We start from the raw sequence: 9,334 nt of genomic DNA, 5'->3' as shown, positions 1-9,334 counted from the left end.
TTTTATGCTTTCATTTCTTGGCCCCATGATTACACACCATGGAGCTCATTTAGAATGTCCCAGCATTGCTCCTGTGTGAGATATGAATGCATTCTGCCAGTCCACAGACGTGTGCTGGCATTTCCTATTAAAGAGAAAATGGACCACACACTTCTGACTTGTGCTTACAAGGTCTTAATGGAAATTATTAGACTTTAGGGAAGACTTGCAAGAGATAATGGTAATGTAGTAATTTTATCAGGTCATTCCATCTGAGAGGAAGAATCTCTTAATTTCCCTCCCTTCATTGGAAGAACTGTTTATGAAGGTGTAGTTCGACAACTCCAAAGAGCTGTGTGAAGGCTCTATGGGGGTCTCAGGGACAGAAACTCTTAGCTTCAGAAAGGACTTAGGAGTATAAACAGATACTAATGCAGAAATAATTCAATGTGTAGCTATTTATGACTGGCATCATGAAAGACAGTGAGCCCTGTATACATAGGCAGAGTGCAAGAATGCACTCTCCTAAAACACAGAGGGCAGGTGGACTCAAACTCTCTCATTTGCCAGCCCCACCCTCTAGCCCTGCCATAGTCTCTGAACTACAAGCCTCCTGTTGGCTTTGACTCTCTGGGTTTTGTCTGTGACAAACCTCCATGTGGTAGGAATTTAGGGTAAATGCATTCATTCATTTGTTCATTTATTTATGTGTACCCTTGTTCATTCATTCATTCACTAATGCACTCACTCTTTCATTTAATGATGATTTAACAAGTATTTGATGACAGCCTCCATGCGCCTAGTGGCATGTCAGGAATTGATGGTGTATGAGGGGTATGTGAAAATAAGGGTAGGTAACAATCCCTGTATCCCTGTCCTCCAGAACTTTATGGGTTTTTGTTTTGAGACGGAGGCTCGCTTGTTGCCCAGGCTAGAGTGCAGTGGCGCCATCTCAGCTCCCTGCAACCTCCACCTCCCATGTTCAAGTGATTCTCCTGCCTCAGCCTCGCAAGTAGCTAGTATTACAGGCATGCACCGCCATGCCCAGATAATTTTTGTATTTTTAGTAGAGACGAGGTTTCACCATATTGGCCAGGCTGGTCTCAAACTCCTGACCTCAAGTGATCTGCCCACTGTGGCCTCCCAAAGTGCTGGGATTACAGGTGTGAACCACCACACCTAGCCCTTTATGGTTTTATTTAAGAGACAAATCTAGTACATATTTTAGAGTTTAGTATAACACATGACAGCTCAGAATGTCAGTGCCAAAAAAGTGACCCAGATAGTATGAACTATAGGAGTTCCCAGAAAGGTGAACATAAGCAGGGGAGGTTACCAGGACAAAATGGGACTTGAGCAGGATCCTGAAATATAGGGGCTTTTAGCAGGAATGGAACAGAGAGAAGGGACCTCAAAACAAAAAAACACAGAATAAGCAAAGGCACAAAGTCATACACAATAATACAGTTTATAGAAGAGAGTAAGGAGATTATTCTGGCAACAGGAAAGGTACCATATTTGGAGTTACAAGGGATAAATGTCAAATTAGATGAGGGCCAGATACTGAAGGAATTTGAGTGAGAGAAACAACGTGTTTTGGCTTTATTCAATATAGGTTTGAGAACTTTTAGCACGTCTGGAATAGAAATGTGATGCTGTTGCAAAGAGCTTACAGTAGCTCAGGGGTTCCACCATTACCCAAATAATCAGATGGTGTTCCTGGAAGTACAGTAGGGAGGGGAGCTCTGACACAGGCAACCCCCTAGTAAGTAGTGAGAAGAGGAAAGGGAAATGGATCAAAGAGGGAGGATAATGTCTGATTTTTCTAACCTTATGTGAAATGTTAAAAGACTTTCTTTCTTTCTTTTTCTTTTTCTTTTTCTTTTTTTTTTTTTTTGAGACAGAGTCTCATCCTGTTGCCCAGGCTGCGGTGCAGTGGCACCACCTTGGCTCACTGCAACCTCCACCTTCCAGGTTCAAGGGATTCTCGTGCCTCAGCCTCCCAAGTAGCTGGGATTACAGGTGTGCACCACCACATTCAGCTGTTTTTGTTTCTTTGTTTGTTTTTAGTAGAGACAGGGTTTTGCAATATTGGGCAGGCTGGTCTTGAGCTTCTGGCCTTAAGTGACCTACTCATCTTGGCCTCCCAAAGTGCTGGGATTAATTACAGGTATGAGTCACTGTGCCTGGCCAACTTTCTGGCATATGTGTACATGTGTAAACTTGAATCAAACAGGAGTTGCCAGTGAGACAGATCCTTTTGTGCAGTGGCTTATTTCAAAAGGGGAATGTATTGGCTCACATAGCTCAGGGCAAGAGGGGGGATTTAATGTACAACTTCAGTAATTTCATATAAAGTTTAAGACAATCACTTTTTCTTGTTCTATGCCTAAGGTTCAAATAACTCACATATTTAACATACTACATAATCCTTAAATATTTAGCACCGCTTACATTGTCCAAATTCCCATAGATGATTTTAGAAAAGAACAAACTACATACAGATATAATAATGTAATAATAATACTTACATAGTACTATGTGCTGGGCACTCTCATAAGCACATTATGTTATTCATATAATCCTCACAATAACCTTATCAGATAGGTACTAGTATTCTCAACTCAAGTTTTAAAAATGAGAAAAAGGCCCAGAATGTCTTAATCCATTTTGTGTTGCAATAAGGGAATACTTGAGGCTGGGCAATTTATAAAGAAAAGAGGTTTATTTGGCTCACAATTCTTCAGGCTGTACAAGAAGCATGGTGCCAACATTTGCTCAGCTACTGGTAGAGAACTCAAGCTGTTTCCACTCAAGGCAGAAGGTGAAGGGGAGCTGGCTGTGTAGAGATTACATGGCCAGAGAGGAGGCAAAGGGGTGGGAGGGAGATGCCAGGCTCTTTTTAACAACCAGCTCTTTCAGGAGCACCCACCCTCCAGAGAGGGCATTAATCTATTCATGAGCAGTCTACCTCCATGACCCAAACACCTCCTATTAGGCCCTACCTCCAACATTGGGGATCAGATTTCAACACAAGGTTTTTGAGGACAAACATCCAAACTGTAGGAGGGAGAATTTTATACATCTAATAAGTTGTACAACTTGGATTCAAACCCAGTCATTCAGACTCCAGAGTTCATCCTCTTAACCACTATACTTCTACTGATAGTAAAACTTGACAGATGTCTCAAGAAAATTACAAATTAACATCCCTCAAGAGTATAGATGAAAAATTTCTCAAAATACTTCAAACCAAATTCAGGATGAATTATTTGATAAATAATTCAGGACTACTCATCATGACCAAATGGATTTATCCTAGGAATGCAAGCGTGGCTTAACATTTGAGACTTGATCAATACAATACAATGTGTTATAGAATAAAGGACAAAATCACATGATCATTCCAATAGACCAGAATATACATTTGATAAAATCCAACATCCTTTCATGGTAAACAAAATAAAATAAAATAACTGGGAAAAAAAGAAAACTGCATCAAACTGATAAAAGCTATGTTTGAAAAATTCACAGCTAACCTGGTAGAAGACTGATTGCTTTTTTCCCTAAGGTTAGGAAAATGACAAGAATGTCTACTGTTGCTACTTCAATATTGTACTGGCTCTAGCCAGGGAAATTAGGCAATAAAAAGAAACAAAAGACATCCAGATCAGAAAACAAAAAATAAAATTACTCTTATTCACAAATGACATGATCTTTTTTGGAAATCCTAATGAATCCACAAAATAACTGTTAAAACAAATAACAAATTTTAAATGATAATGTTCAGCAAGGTTGCAGGATACAAGATCAACACACAAAAATCAATTATATTTATATATGCAACAATGAACAATGAAAAAATGAAATTAAGAAAACTCCATATATTATAGTATCAAAAGAATAAAATACTTAGGAATAAATTTAACAAAAAGTGCAAGACTTATAACTGAAAACTACAAAACGTTGTCAAAAGAAATTAAAGAAGACAAATAAATGAAGACATCTCATGTTAATGTATCAGATGACTTAATATTGTTAAGAATATAATACTCCCTGAATTGATCTACAGATTCAACGCATCCCTATAAAAATCTCAGCTAGCTTTTTTTGTAGAGTTTGACAAGCTGTTCCTAAAACTCATATGGAAATTAAATTCAGAATAGCAAAGAAAAAAATATTGAAAAAGAGGAGCAAAACTGGAGAACTCCCACTTCATGATTTCAAAACTAACTACACAGCTGCAATAATCAAGGCAGTGTGGTGCCAGTACAAGAAGAGATATATAAGTCAGTGGAATAAAATTGAAAAAGTGTAGAAATAAGCCCTTATATTTATAGTCGATTGATTTTTCAAAAGGATACCAAAACTGCTTAATGGTGAAATAATAGTCATCTCAAGAAATGGTATATGCAAAAGGTTTAATTTGGACTCCAACCTCATATCATCTACAAAAATTAACTCAAACTGCATCATAGACCTTAATATAAGAGTTAAAGCTATAAAACTCTTAAGAATAAAATACAGGAGTAAATCTTAATGACCTTAGTCATAATATGACCCAAAAAGACCAGTGAGGAAAGAAAAAATAGGTAAATTAGACTGTGTGAAAATTTAAAACTTTTGTGCTTCAAAGAACACCATCAAGGAAATGAAAAGACAATGCACAGTTTGGGAAAAAATATTTGCACATTATATATCTGATAGGAAACATATCCAGAATACACAAATAATTCTTAGAACTCAACAACAAAAACACAAATAACCTAAGTTAAACATGGGGAAAGGAATTAAATAGACATTTCTCCAAAGAAAATGTACAAGTGCCCATGAGACACAAAAAGGACCAGGCACTGTGACCCACACCTGTAATCCCAGCATTTTGGGAGGTCAAGGCGGGAGGGTCCCTTCAGCCCAGGTGTTTGAGACCAGCCTGGACAACACAAGGAGACCCTGTGCCTACCTACAAAAAAATTTAAAAATTAGCCGGATGTAGTGATGTGCACCCATGGTCCTAGCTACTGGGGAGGCTGAGGCAGGAGGATTGCTTGAGCCTAGGAGGTCAAGACTGCAGTGAGCTGTGTTCATTCCACTGCACTCCAGCCTGGGTGACAGAGCAAGACCCTGACTCAAAAACAAAAACAAAAACAAAACAAAACAAAAAGAAAAAGAAAAAAGGACACACAAAAAGATGCTTAGCATAATTAGCTATCAGAGAAATACAAATAAAAATCACGATGAGAAACCCATACCAAAAAGAATGGGTTTCTTTTTGAGGTGATGAAAATCTTCTGTAACTGGATAGTGCTAATTGTTGCACTACTCTGCAAATATATTACAAATCATTGAATTGCATACAGCTAAAAGGAAAATTTTATAATATGTAACTTATATTTCAATAAAGCTGTTATTTTTAAAAAGCATGAGAGAAAATATTGATAAATGTAGTTATAACAAATTTAAATAGCAAACAAAATTCTGGAGAAAAAAAAAATGGGCAACTCATAACCCAGAACCCAAAGAAGGTTAATTGTCTTAACAGAACAGGAGCTTTTATAAAACAAAAACACAAAACAAAACCACACACAATCTAAAGGGAAAAATAGGCAAAGGATATAAATTGAGTTTTTTAATAAAAAGAAAACTCAACATATAAAAAGTTGCTAATTTCCAATAATAAGTGACGTCAGTATTACAACCTCACTGAGAAACCAGTTTCAACCATCAGATTAGCGCAAATCAACAATTTTGATAACACTGTGCTGGTGAGGATTCAGGAAAAACTTTATAAAAGTTTTTGCCTATATTATTTTTCTCCAGAATTTTGTTTTTTATTTAAATTTGTTATGGCTTTTGCAATGCAGATTATTCAAAGCTTTTTATGTAACTAAATAAATGAGGAGCAATTTGGAGATTCACATACCCTTTGCACATTCACATACCCTTTGACCCAGCAATTCCACTACTGGGAAGGTATTCAGCGGGAATTGTAAATACTTAACAATCAACTCTCCCCACAAAAAAAAGGTAATGGAAGCCTTTTATTTGTAGACTTTGCCAATTTTAATGGTGTAAGTAGTTCCACCACACCAATTTCAAGCTACTGTCCTAACATCAACTGATATCAGAATTCCTGGACTTTTCACAAATGGCTGTCACAAACCCGTCTTAGCACACAACTGAATATTCATCAGGAAATGCAAAAGAATATATGTGACAAATTGCAAAATTATGTGTAATAATAAGAGATTTGAAACAATCTAAATGGCTATCAATGAAGAACTGCTTATTAAAATACAGATGGCGAGAAACAAACAAAATAGACAACTGCTTAAATTAATTAGAGCATAACATTATAAAAACAAATTGAAAATCCTCTTTATTTATAAGTATATAACAATCTCTAAGCTATATTTTTAAATGGAAACAACTAAGATGCAGAGCAGTGTGTATCATATAACATTTGAGGAAGAGGTGTAACTATATATGCACAGAATATCTCTGGAAGGATATTTAAGGTACTAGCATCATTTATTTCCTCAGGAGAGGAGAAATGCGTGGCTCATCCACATACCTGATCAGCATGCTTCTGAACACTCTCCGGCACTCTGCGTCTATCTGGACTCTCCTCTTGAGTCCTCTGTTCTGCACTCTAGCCACCTTGGCCTCCCCAGAATCTTGACTCCATCTCCTAGACTCAAGAAGTTGCTGGTCTCCACCTAGTTTTCTCTTCCTTGTGCCATGTCCTGAAGGCTGTCTCAATATATGTGGCTTGGTTAGGGCTCAAGTCCAGACCTGGTCAGTCAGTGTACTCTATTTCCTTGGTCATAATGGCTAGTTCAGGGATAGTAGTGATAGACCATGTTAGTCTAAGACTTAATTCTAGAATTTCTGTTGAAAGTTTTTCTTCTGGGATTGCTATCTTATTCTAGAAGAATAATGTGGGGGCAACCACATGAAAGATTCTGCCTGAGATTAAATTCAGAACAGAGGAAGGCAGAACAAAGAGATAAAGAGACTGAGACTTCATGATGTTGTTTGAACCTCTGAATGCATCCATACCTGAAAACCATAACCTGTTTTTTTTTTTTAAAAATATTTGAGCCATCAAATCCTTTTTTTCCCAGTAGATATCAGTTCAAATAATTTCTGCCACCTGCAGTTGAATGAGTCTACAGTAATATAACTAAACTACATCAGCCCTGCTTCTTTTTAATACACTTCTCAAACTTTGGGGATACATTACAGTGGTCCTCTATCGGTTTTTTTTTTTTTTTTTTTTTTTTGAGACGGAATCTTGCTCTGTTGCCCAGGCTGGAGTGCAGTGGCCGGATCTCAGCTCACTGCAAGCTCTGCCTCCCGGGTTTATGCCATTCTCCTGCCTCAGCCTCCTGAGTAGCTGGGACTACAGGCGCCCACTACCTTGCCCAGCTAGTTTTTTGTATTTTTTAGTAGAGGCGGGGTTTCACCGTGTTAGCCAGGATGGTCTTGATCTCCTGACCTCATGATCCGCCCGTCTCGGCCTCCCAAAGTGCTGGGATTACAGGCTTGAGCCACTGTGCCCGGCCCCTTTATCTTCACACACACAAACACACACACACACACACATACACACACACAGTCACTCACAGACTCACACCAACTTGATCCTCTCTCCTTTTCGTCAAGGAGAATGGAGCGGAGGGCTCATACCACCCATTCTCTATCTGGCAATGAAAAGACAAAGAGTGCCAATAATCATGCCACAAGCAAAGTGGCAACTACACAAATGAAATACAACATTGCTAAACGTGAATGTACTTCCAATTCATTTTTACCAAGAAAAAAATCGTTTTAAAAATGCTTGCACTCACCTTAAAAAATCATTTTTTGGGGGACTAGCCCTGTAAAGAAACTCATGGAAATCTGTAAGAGAATGGGACCAACAGAAGATCTTGAAGGTGACAGAATAGCAGTGACAGTCCTAAACGGGAAGCTTACTGGAATGTTTGACCTCTACTGGCTCCAAGACAAACATTTGTTTGGAGGAAACAATTGTGAAAAATGCCTCTGTTTGAAAACATTAGCTTACAGAGCAAATAGTTGACTTTAAAATCTATACTTAAACTATTAGGTTTCTGCCAAATAAAATACTTGTCCACCCAAACATATGTTTCAATGAAAAATGCTTGCCATTGTAGACAGACCAGAAGGAGATGCCCAAAATATGCTCAAACTTTGCAACATTTTAAAAATCAAGTTGTTAACCACTGAATTGTCAAAATGGTAATTTTCCAATCAATGTTCCAGTATCACTTGTCAATTATTGTATTATAAAAATAGACTAATAACGTATTTTATGATTATTCATCTTTTAAAACATTCTATTTAAGAATCTGGCAGTCTTATCAATGCAAAAATAATTTTTTTTTCTTTGAGTGTCAGGAATCCTAAGTTGCATTTTTGCAATTTCTTCTTCTTCTTTTTTTTGAAGGGAGATTAACCATGTAACTTGGAGTCTTCCCAAAGATCTTTTCCTCACAGATTGGCACTCTTCGTCTTTGTTGTTTCATTCCAGAATGCAGAGTAGGAGCCCCTCCACTACCTTCTCCCTTACAGAAAGGAGAGAAGACTAAGTTGGTGTAAGTCTGTGAGGGACTGTCTATGCAGGTGCACCTGTGTGTATGTGAAGATAGAGGACCGTGGTCATTTGTCCCCAAAGTCTGAGAGATAGGCATGTTAAAAGGAAGTAGGGCTGATGCAGTCAAGCTATATAACTATGGTTAACCTGTAAGGATCTTTGGGGAGTGTCTTTGCTTATTCTAAAACATTTTCCTACATGGTCTTTACCTCAGATGTATCTGGATCACTAGTCTTTTAAACTTCACTTCATTCTTTTTTTCATCATAGTTCTTTATAGTTTAAAAAGAGCAGCTCAGAAAATCATAGTTTGTGCCATCCAGAGCTAGGAAATGGCATTGCCAAGCTCACCAAATCACAGTCCAGGGGAATATGGGCTATACTGATGACCTTATCCTGGAGCCCTCAACTGTTTTTCAGTTACCCTAATCGTGAGTTGATTCTCTGACTTAAGCCTGAACATATTTTAGGTCACAACATTCTCATAAAAGCGTCTTTCAGAATCTATGGAATATGGCTTCAGGACCCCCAGGGAGATGAGGTCCTGGTTCTTAGGGAGGGCAGCCAGCTATCCAGTCATTTTTCTCATGAATGGAGGAAGAAAAGTCACCTGGGCCTCTCAGACTGTGTAGGGTCCAGTTTTCGGGTTTTTGCTCAGACAGCCCCTGTCCTAGAACACCTTTCCTCAGTTCCTCCCTACCCACCTGAATGCACACAATCTTTATGGCCCATCTCG

This window comes from Macaca nemestrina, chromosome 6 (genome assembly GCF_043159975.1).
Source record: "Macaca nemestrina isolate mMacNem1 chromosome 6, mMacNem.hap1, whole genome shotgun sequence".
Taxonomy (NCBI): domain Eukaryota; kingdom Metazoa; phylum Chordata; class Mammalia; order Primates; family Cercopithecidae; genus Macaca; species Macaca nemestrina.
The sequence above is the reverse complement of the archived record's forward strand: the minus strand, read 5'-3'. Positions refer to the sequence as shown.